The following is an 11737-nucleotide window of genomic DNA, read 5'->3' as shown; positions in this document are numbered from 1 at the left end:
GCCCAGTAACTAGAATATGCATATAATTATTGGCTTTGGATAGAAAACACCCTAAAGTTTCTAAAACTGTTTGAATGGTGTCTGTGAGTATAACAGAACTCATATGGCAGGCAAAAACCTGAGAAGATTTCATGCAGGAAGTGGCCTGTCTGACAAGGTGTCGTTCTTCTTGTCTCTGTTTATTGAAGAGTGAGGATCTTAGCTGTACCGTGACACTTCCTACGGCTGCCATAGGCTCTCAGAAGGCGGCAAAATGCTGAATCGTGGCTTTGCAGGCTCTGGCTGAAACAAAGTAGCGCGTTTGGGTAGTGGCTGGTTACAGTACTGTGAGACTCAGGCGCATGCCCGCGTCGACCGAAAGCTTTGTTTTCTTTCCTCTGTTTAGCTAAATGGAGATTCCCGGTCGGAATATTATCGCTTTTTTACGAGAAAGATGGCATAAAAATGGATTTTAAACAGCGGTTGACATGCTTCGAAGTACGGTAATGGAATATTTAGATTTTTTTTGTCACGAATTACGCCATGCGCACGACCCTGATTTACCATTTCGGATAGTTTCTGGAACGCACGAACAAAACGCCGCTATTCGGATATAACGATGGAATATTTTGGACCAAACCAACATTTGTTATTGAAGTAGCAGTCCTGGGAGTGCATTCTGACGAAGACAACAAAAGGTAATCAAACTTTTGTAATAGTAAATCTGATATTGGTGAGTGCTAAACTTGCCGGGTGTCTAAATAGCTAGCCCGTGATGGCTGGGCTATGTACTTAGAATATTGCAAAATGTGCTTTCACCAAAAAGCTATTTTAAAATCGGACATATCGAGTGCATAGAGGGGTTCTGTATCTATAATTCTTAAAATAATTGTTATGCTTTTTGTGAATGTTTATCGTGAGTAATTTAGTAAATTGTTAGTAAATTCCTCGGAAGTTTGCGGGGGGTATGCTAGTTCTGAACGTCACATGCCAACGTAAAAAGCTAGTTTTTGATATAAATATGAACTTGATTGAACAAAACATGCATGTATTGTATAACATAATGTCCTAGGGTTGTCATCTGATGAAGATCATCAAAGGTTAGTGCTGCATTTAGCTGTGGTTTGGGTTTATGTGACATTATATGCTAGCTTGAAAAATGGGTGTCTGATTATTTCTGGCTGGGTACTCTGCTGACATAATCTAATGTTTTGCTTTCGTTGTAAAGCCTTTTTGAAATCGGACAGTGTGGTTAGATTAACGAGAGTCTTGTCTTTAAAATGGTGTAAAATAGTCATGTGTTTGAAAAATTGAAGTTTTTGCATTTTTGAGGTTTTTGCATTACGCGCCACGGGATTATACTGGCTGTTCGAATTCGTCCCGCCTGCCCTAGAGAGGTTAACTCTACCTACATGTACATATTACCACAATTACCTCGACTAACGGGTGACTCTGTACCGGTACCGCATGTATATAGCCTCGCTATTGTTATTTTACTGTTGCTCTTTAATTATTGTTACTTTTCTTTATTATTTTTTGCTTATACATTTATACTTTACAATTATTTTCTTAAAACTACATTGTTGGTTAATTAAAACTTCTTCGGGATTGGTGTCCCTTCCACGGGACAGTTGAGCTAACGTAGGCTAATGTGATTAGTATGAGGTTGTAAGTAAGAAGAACATTTCCCAGGACATTGTAACGCCCTGGCCATAGAGAGGGGTTTTGTTCTTTATTTTGGTTAGGCCAACATAGAACGCCCACATTGGGTGGGCGTTCTATGTTCATTTTTCTATGTTTTTGTATTTCTTTGTTTTGGGCCGTGTGTGGCTCCCAATCAGGCACAGCTGTAGTTCGTTGTTGCTGATTGGGAGTCACACATAAGGAGCCTGTTTTTCCTTTGGGTTTTGTGGGGGATTGTTTCTGTTTAGTGTCTTGCACCTGACAGTACTGTTTGGCTGTCGGTTTTCTTGTTTTGGTGTATCGTGTTCGTTCGTAAATTAAAACTCAAGATGAACACTTACTCCGCTGCACCTTGGTCTACTTCCACAGACAGCCGTTACAGACATAAACATATCTGATATTGGCAGAAAGCTTAAATTCTTGTTAATCTAACTGCACTGTCCAATTTACAGTAGTTATTACAGTGAAAGAATACCATGCTATTGTTTGAGGAGAGTGCACAATTTTGAACATATTAGGCACATTTGGGCAGTCTTGATACATAATTTTGAACAGAAATACACTGGTTCATTGGATCAGTCTAAAACTTTGCACATACACTGATGCCATCTAGTGGCCAAAGTCTAAATTCCTGGGCTGGAATAATACATTATGGCCTTTCTCTTGCATTTCAAAGATGATGGTTCAAAAAAATACAAAAGAAAGGTTTTTTTTTTCTTTGTATTATCTTTTACCAGATCTATTGTGTTATATTCTACTACATTCCTTTCACATTTCCATAAACTTCAAAGTGTTTCCTTTCAAATGGTACCAAGAATATGCATATCCTTGCTTCAGGGCCTGAGCTACATACAGTTAGATTAAGGTATGTCATTTTAAGCAAAAATTTAAAACGGGGCTAATCCTTAATGATGAGCTTGGAAGTTACTATGTTGTTGAAGGCTGAGCTATAGTCAATGAACAGCATTCTTACATAGGTATTCCTCTTGTCCAGATGGGATTGGGATGTGAACAGTGCAATGGCGATTGCATCGTCAGTTGACCTATTGGGGCGGTAAGCAAATTGGAGTGGGTCTAGGGTATCAGGTAGGGTGGAGGTGATATGATCCTTAATAACTAGCCTCTCAAAGCACTTCATGATGACAGATGTGAGTGCTATGGGGCGACAGTAATTTAGTTCAGTTACCTTAGCTTTCATGGGTACAGGAACTATGATAGACAGCTTGAAGCAAGTGGTGACAGCAGACTGGGTTTGGGAGAGATTGAATATGTTCTTAAACACTCCAGCCAGCTGGTCTGCGCAGGGATACTGTCTGGGCAGGCAGCCTTGCGAGGGTTAACACGTTTAAATGTCTTACTCACGTCGGCCATGGAGAACGAGAGCCCACAGTCCTTGGGAGAGAACTGCATCCGTGGCACTGTGTTATCCTCACAGCGGGCGAAGAAAGTATTTAGCTTGTCCGGAAGCAAGACGTCGGTGTCCGCGACGTGGCTGGTTTTCCCTTTGTAATCCGTGATTGTCTGTAGACCCTGCCACATACAGTTGAAGTCGGAAGTTTACATATACCTTAGCCAAATACATTTACCTCAGTTTTTCACAATTCCTGACATTTAATCAGAGTAAAATTTCCCTGTCTTAGGTCAGTTAGGATCACCACTTTATTTAAAAAATGTGAAATGTCAGAATAATAGTAGAGAGAATGATTTATTTCAGATTTTATTTATTTCATCACATCACAGAACGCATCTCCTTCCTGAGCGGTATGACGGCTGCATGGTCTACTTGTGTACTATTGTTTGTACAGATGAACGTGGTACCTTCAGGAGTTTGGCGTTTGGAAATTGCTCCCAAGGATGAACCAGACTTGTGGAGGTCTTGGCTGATTTCTTTTGACTTTCCCATGATGTCAAGCAAAGAGGCACTAAGTTTGAAGGTAGGTCTTGAAATATATCCACAGGTACACCCCCAATTGACTCAAATAATGTCAATTAGCCTACCAGAAGCTGGAATTTTCTGGAATTTTCCAAGCTGTTTAAAGGCACAGTCAACTTAGTGTATGTAAACTTCTGACCCACTGGAATTGTGATACAGTGAATTATAAGTGAAATAATCAGTCTGTAAACAATTGATGGAAAAATTACTTGTGTCAAGAACAAAGTAGATGTCCTAAACAACTTGCCAAAACTATAGTTTGTTAACAAGAAATTTGTGGAGTGGTTGAAAAATGAGTTTTAATGACTCCAACCTAAGTGTATGTAAACTTCCGACTTCAACTTTATGTCTTGTGTTGTTCAACACAGTAACAACCATCAGAGGAGTGTGTGTGTGTTTGTGCTTTTGTGTGTGTGTGTGTGTGTGTGTTTGTGCTTTTGTGTGTGTGTTGAACTCTATTCCAGTTAGTAACAAGTTTCCACAGAGTTACACAACAGCTGTTGGAAAGCCCCAAACAGGACTACACACACCCTAACCTGTTGTGGGAACGAAGACACCAGCTCTTGAGAGAGAGAGCGAGAGAGAGCGAGAGAGAGAGGAGTGGGAATGCAACAGTTAATTGAGTTAGGGGATGCCAGGCTCCTTTTACTGAGTTACATCTGACTATGTGGAGAGGAATGTCCACACGCAAGTATTGCCAGAGTAACGAGAGTTGAAGAGGAAATCCACTAGTCCAAATAACACTTCACTGTTGACTATATAATCACCGGAGCTTGCTTCTGCGGTGGCTCATGCTAATATCCATTGTTGCGAAATGTTCAAACTACTTTTGATGTCCTTCAGCAAAACCTCTATCAGTTTAGTCTTTTAAATGCTGATAAGACAAAGGTCAAGACTTTTACTAATTCTATACTTCAAGTGTCCAACAGGTAAAACTTTACTTCTGACAGCGATCCCACTGAACATTGTACAAGTACCTTGGTTTCTTGATTCATAAAGATATTCTTTGAAGAGGTAGGGTTTCTGATATTTTCGGAAGGCGGGCAGGGACTCTGCTGTCCTAGCTTCAGGGGGTAGATGGTTCCACCATTGGGCTGCCAGAACAGAGAAGAGCTTGGAGGGCCAAGAGACCAGAGATGGCAGAACGGAGTGCTCAGGTTAGGGTGTAGGGTTTGTGCATAGCCTGAAGGTAGGGAGGGACAGTTCCTCTGTTCCGTAGGCAAGAACCATGGTCTTGTAGTGGATGCGAGCTTTGACTGGAAGCCAGTGGAGTGTGCGGAGGAGCGGGGTGACATAAGACAACTTGGGAAGGTCAAACACCAGGCAGGCTGCAGCGTTCTGGATAAGTTGCAGGGGTTTAAGGTTCACATTAACAAATTGGCACTTTCCGCTAAGAAAAGACTAGTGTCTTCCACCTTCCACCCCGTCCCTGATTTTGGTGATTAAGCATCAGAGTCAACTGCACCTGTTGAACACCTTGTGTTATGGAGCGATGAGATTTGTTGTAGGTTGCAAACCCTTCCCACATCACTGCTTATTGGATCATAAGTTCGGGTGGCCCTTCCTAGGTTCCTACTGGCTGAACATTCTCTCTTTCTAAGGCTATGGTAAACATCCGCTGTACCTCTGTTCCTTGACCACGTCCAAGGTTCTAAAAACCAGTCAGCGACTGACTTTCAGTTGCGTTTCTGTCAAGTTGTTTAAGCTGTTCTCCTCCTTAGAACAGGGGTGGAAACCAGTGAAATACTGATTTAATACTGCTGGGGTATTGACCAGGGTTTTTGGAGTGGTATGTGTGTGTGGAATGGGGGTGTGTTCCTTAACTCCCCGCTCTCATGGAGAACAGAATTTCCCATTTAAAAACATGCCTTCCCCACCACACTCACTCGCATCGGATCAGAGAAAGCCTGCTAGTGGTCTTGCATTTTCTGGCCACATCCCTCCCTTCTCTGTTATCCCTCTCTCCATACCTCTTTTTATTCCTACTTCAGTCTCTCTCTCTCTTTCTCTCTCAACCCCTTCATCCACCCCTCTCCTCTGTGTCATCCCTCTCTCTATCCCTCCTCCGCTAGACCTCTACCCCTCTGCTGGAAGAATTGACTCTAATTCTCCCCCCTCTCTCTCTCTACTCGCTCTCTCTCTCTACTCTCTCTCTCTCTACTCTCTCTACTCTCTTTCTCACTCTCTACTCAATTACAATTCAATTTAAATTTAAGGGCTTTATAGGCATTGGATACATATGTTAACATTGCCAAAGCAAATGAAGTAGACAATAAACCAAGTGAAATAAACAATACAAATTTGCAGTGAACATTACACTCACAAAAGTTCCAAAAGAATAAAGACATTTCAAATGTCATATTATGTCTATATACATTGTTGTAACGATGTGCAAATAGTTAAAGCACAACAAGGAAAATAAATAAACATAAATATGGGTTGTATTTACAATGGTGTTTGTTCTTCACTGGTTGCCCTTTTCTTGTGGCAACAGGTCACAAATCTGAAATGGCAGCGCAACAATGGTGGGGGCAGAGAGGGGCCTTCAAATCAGTGTGCAACAGCATCCACACACACACACACACACACACACACACACACACACACACACACACACACACACACACACAGCGTTATCAGACTAGTATAATTAGATTGGATCCTCATCAGTGACACACACACACATATGTGTTTTGGTGTTGTGTCTGGGAACTCTGAAGAGACAGAGACAGAGATACCTTAGAAACACGTATTATGGAAGAAAGCAGGGAGACGGACTAGGACGAGAAATCTCTGGCCCATTATTTTTCTTGAAATAAATAACGATCATGGTTAATTGATCAGCCTATCTGACATTTGGCCAAACTGCCCTCTGGCTAGCCCGTTTCTGGATGAAAGGTTCTCATGCTCCTTTTTTCCCCAGACAAGGCCCCTTCAAGTCCCCTAATCCAACCAGACCCAGTTAACATGGTCTGGGTCTATGAGGAAATGAACACAATGTACACATTGACCTAACTAACTCAGTTCCAGCCTCAGTCACAGTTAGACTAGCCTACTCCTGTTCTATTTCCGTCTCGTTGATTTTAAGGGTGTAATTATTCTATATCTTTATTAAATCTATTGTACTGGCTGTGTGGGAGAGTGAGGATGGAGGATGGAGGCTGGAGGTCAGCACATCTTTGTCTCTCTCTTTTTCTTCCCTATCTCTCGCTCTGTCTTTCTCACATGTGGTATTAGCGCAGAGGCAAACAAGAATGGGAAGATCGTGCACACACACGGTCGTCCTTTGAAGGGCAGATTTATGCGAAAGTGTTTTGGTCAGCCTCCCTTGTCCTACTGCTACCACGGCAACAGCCTTTGGAAACAATGATGCAGAGGGCTCTCAGATCTCTCTCCGTCTCTCCGTCTCTCTCTCTCACACACACACACACACACACACACACACACACACACACACACACACACACACACACACACACACACACACACACACACACACACACACACACACACACACACACACACACACACACACACACACACACACACACACGCAGGTGCTTACTGCTTTGGGAATGTACTGGCACCACACCCGAACAGGTGGATCCCAGATGTGAAGCTCATATAAAACTTTTATGTAACTTCCCAAAGTGTTTGATGTGTGTGATACATAGAGGAGGAAGGAGAGGGAGGATGACAGAGGAAGAGGAGGGAAGGGTGTGACAGTATACAGAAGCAGTAATATAGCAGCGTTATGACACATCGTAGCCCTGAAGTAACCTGCTCCCCCTCATCATCAGGAGAGATGGTAGAAGGTGCAGTAGTGTTTTTGTTGTACTGTCAGTAACTCAGTGAGTATGTGTTCTCATGTCTCCTCAGAGAGATAGAGAACAGCGCCATCTGCTGCCTGGTGGCAGTACAGCATCGGCCACCACTGGGGACCGTAGAACAGCACATAACATCTCAGACAGACAGACAGACAGACAGACAGACAGACAGACAGACAGACAGACAGACAGACAGACAGACAGACAGACAGACAGACAGACAGACAGACAGACAGACAGACAGACAGACAGACAGACAGACAGACAGACAGACAGACAGACCTGGATGTAACATGTATGTCTGATAGGTTCAGGAATGGCTGAAGAATTGCAACATTTACCTAGAGCTAACTCTAACAAAGTCATAGTCAGTTGATCAATAATATAATAATACTGTTAGCAGAAATGTTTATCTTTAATTTGCAATCTGTAGAAACTATGAAAGTAGAAAGATTCTGAACTTTTGTGAAACATCACATCACAGCACAGTTTAAAAATATATGGCAGCTAGAAATCAAAACTGGATGGTCTTTAGCGATAGATGGGAGGGATTGAGGGGAAAAAATATACAGTACCAGTCAAAAGTTTGGACACACCTACTCAGAAAGAAAGAAAGTCCACAAATGAACTTTTAACAAGGCAGACCTGTAAATTGAAATGCATTCCAGGTGACTACCTCATGAAGCTGGTTGAGAGAATACCAAGAGTGTGCAAAGCATCAAGGCAAAGAGTGGCTACTTTGAAGAATCTCAAATGTAAAATCTATTTTGATTTGTTTAACACTTTTTTGGTTACTACATGATTCCTTATGTGTTATTTCATAGTTTTGATATCTTCACAATTATTCACAACAAAATCACACAAAAATAATCAATGGAAATCCAATTTATCAACCCATGGTCTGGATTTGGAGTCACACTCAAAATTAAAGTGGAAAACCACACTACAGGCTCATCCTACTTTGATGTAATGTCCTTAAAACAAGTCAAAATGAGGCTCAGTAGTGTGTGTGGCCTCCACGTGCCTGTATGACCTACCTACAATGCCTGGGCATGCTCCTGATGAGGTGGCGGATGGTCTCCTGAGGGATCTCCTCCCAGACCTGGACTAAAGCATCCGCCAACTCCTGGACAGTCTGTGGTGCAATGTGGCGTTGGTGGATGGAGCGAGACATGATGTCCCAGATGTGCTCAATTGGATTCAGGTCAGGGGAACGGGCGGGCCAGTCCATAGCATCAATGCCTTCCTCTTGCAGGAACTGCTGACACACTCCAGCCACATGAGGTCTAGCATTGTCTTGCATTAGGAGGAACCCAGGGCCAACCGCACCAGCATATGGTCTCACAAGAGGTCTGAGGATCTCATCTCGGTACCTAATGGCAGTCAGGCTACCTCTGGCGAGCACATGGAGGGCTGTGCGGCCCCCCAAAGAAATGCCAGCCCACACCATGACTGACCCACCGTCAAACCGGTCATACTGGAAGATGTTGCAGGCAGCAGAATGTTCTCCACGGCGTCTTTAGACTCTATCACGTCTGTCACGTGCTCAGTGTGAACCTGCTTTCATCTGTGAAGAGTACAGGGCGCCAGTGGCAAATTTGCCAATCTTGGTGTTCTCTGGCAAATGCCAAACGTCCTGCACGGTGTTGGGCTGTAAGCACAACCCCCACCTGTGGACGTCGGGCCCTCATACCACCCTCATGGAGTCTGTTTCTGACCGTTTGAGCAGACACATGCACATTTGTGGCTTGCTGGAGGTGATTTTGCAGGGCTCTGGCAGTGCTCCTCCTGCTCCTCCTTGCACAAAGGCGGAGGTAGCGGTCCTGCTGCTGGATTGTTGCCCTCCTACGACCTCCTCCATGTCTCCTGATGTACTGGCCTGTCTCCTGGTAGCGCCTACATGCTCTGGACACTACGCTGACAGACACAGCAAACCTTCTTGCCACAGCTCGCATTGATGTGCCATCCTGGATGAGCTGCACTACCTGAGCCACTTGTGTGGGTTGTAGACTCCGTCTCATGCTACCACTAGAGTGAAAGCACCGCCAGCATTCAAAAGTGACCAAAACATCAGCCAGGAAGCGTAGGAACTGAGAAGTGGTCTGTGGTCCCCACCTGCAGAACCACTCCTTTATTGGGGGTGTCTTGCTAATTGCCTATAATTTCCACCTGTTGTCTATTCCATTTGCACAACAGCATGTGAAATTTATTGTCAATCAGTGTTGCTTCCTAAGTGGACAGTTTGATTTCACAGAAGTGTGATTGACTTGGAGTTACATTGTGTTGTTTAAGTGTTCCCTTTATTTTTTTGAGCAGTGTATATATATATATAAATACAGTTGAAGTCAGAAGTTTACATACACCTTAGCCAAATACATTTAAACTCAGTGTTTCACAATTCCTGACATTTAATCAGAGTTAAACTTCCCTGTCTTAGGTCAGTTAGGATCAGCACTTTATTTTAAGAATGTGAAATGCTAGAATAATAGTAAAAAGAGCTTTTATTTCTTTCATCACAATCCCAGTGGGTCAGAAGTTTACATACACTCAATTAGTATTTGGTAGCATTGCCTTCAAATTGTTTAACTAGAGTCAAATGTTTCAGGTAGCCTTCCACAAGCTTCCCACAATAAGTTGGGTGAATGTTGGCCCATTCCTCCCGACAGAGCTGGTGTAACTGAGTCAGTTTTGTAGGCCTCCTTGCTCGCACATGCTTTTTCAGTTCTGCTCACAAATATTCTATAGGATTGAGGTCAGGGCTTTGTGGCCACTCCAATACCTTGACTTTCTTGTCCTTAAGCCATTTTGCCACAACTTTGGACGTATGCTTGGGGTCATTGTCCATTTGTAAGACCCATTTGCAGCCAAGCTTTAACTTCCTGACTGATGTCTTGAGATGTTGCTTCAATATATCCACATCATTTTCCTGCCTCATGATGCCATCTATTTTGTGAAGTGCACCAGTCCCTCCTGCAGCAAAGCACCCCCACAACATGATGCTGCCACTCCCATGCTTCACGGTTGGGATGGTGTTCTTCGGCTTGCAAGCCTCCCCCTTTTCCCCCCAAACATAACGATGGTCATTATGACCAAACAGTTCTATTTTTGTTTCATCAGAGCAGAGGACATTTCTCCAAAAAGTATGATCTTTGGCCCCATGTGCAGTTGCAAACCGTAGTCTGGCTTTTTTATAGCGGTTTTGGAGCAGTGGCCTCTTCCTTGCTGAGTGGCCTTTAGGTTATGTCGATATAGGACTCATTTTACTGTGGATATAGAGAGAGAAAGAGAGAGAGGGAAGGAGCAAGGGAGGGTGGTAACTCCAGAGCTTAGAGGTCAGTGTTAAGGGTTGAAAGGTCATCTCTGACACAGCTCCTTTGACTGCAGGTGGCTCAGCTCCCCCACTAGCTCTCTCTCTCTCTATTGCTCTTTCTCACACACACACAGAATGATCTGACTGCTACTGAGCTTAGCTGTAGAGAGAGACATATCATCATCAGTGGCGCATTCCATTATTCATATCAGTTAGATGTGATGTTAGACCTGTAGTGACCAAACATACACACTGCAGCACCTTCCATCACTTCAGTTAACAGTAAAGATGCATTACTTTACACCGTCCATCACTTCAGTTAACAGTAATGACGCATTACTTTACACCTTCTATCATTTCAGTTAACAGTAATGATGCATTACTTTACACCGTCCATCACTTCAGTTAACAGTAATGATGCATTAATTTACATCGTCCATCATTTCAGCTAACAGTAATGACGCATTCCATCACTTCAATGACTTCAGTTTTGTTGTACACACGCGTGTGTTATTATAAACTTTTCTCATGTACAGTATAGACATTTTAAGTGATACCAAGACAATTTCCTAGAACCTTGTACGTGGCTAATAAAATGATTCTAATTACCTTCAAATGTTGCAGTCCTGTCTGTTGGCTATCAGCGGAGGCTGGTGGGAGGAGCTATAGGAGGACGGGCTCATTATAATGGATGGAATGGAATTAAAGGAACAGAGTCAAACGTGGTTTCCATATGCTTGATACCGTTCAATTTATTCCATTCCAGCCATTACAATGAGCCCGTCCTCCTATCATCATGGCTATATAGTGGCAGACATGTTGCCACGGTTCTGATGTGCCATCTCTGAACACGGTGAAGTATCAACAAAATAGAAGTTGTCAGTTGGAAATTAATACTATAGATGAAAACAGAACAAAAACGTTCTTCCATTACAGAGAGTGATGTAACAGAGGACATGGTACACTCACGTAAGGCCGTCATTCACCAATAAGGATTGACAGATG

The sequence above is a fragment of the Salmo salar genome, chromosome 17 (genome assembly GCF_965601325.2).
Source record: "Salmo salar chromosome 17, fSalSal1, whole genome shotgun sequence".
NCBI classification, from domain to species: domain Eukaryota; kingdom Metazoa; phylum Chordata; class Actinopteri; order Salmoniformes; family Salmonidae; genus Salmo; species Salmo salar.
Note: the sequence above shows the minus strand (reverse complement) of the source record.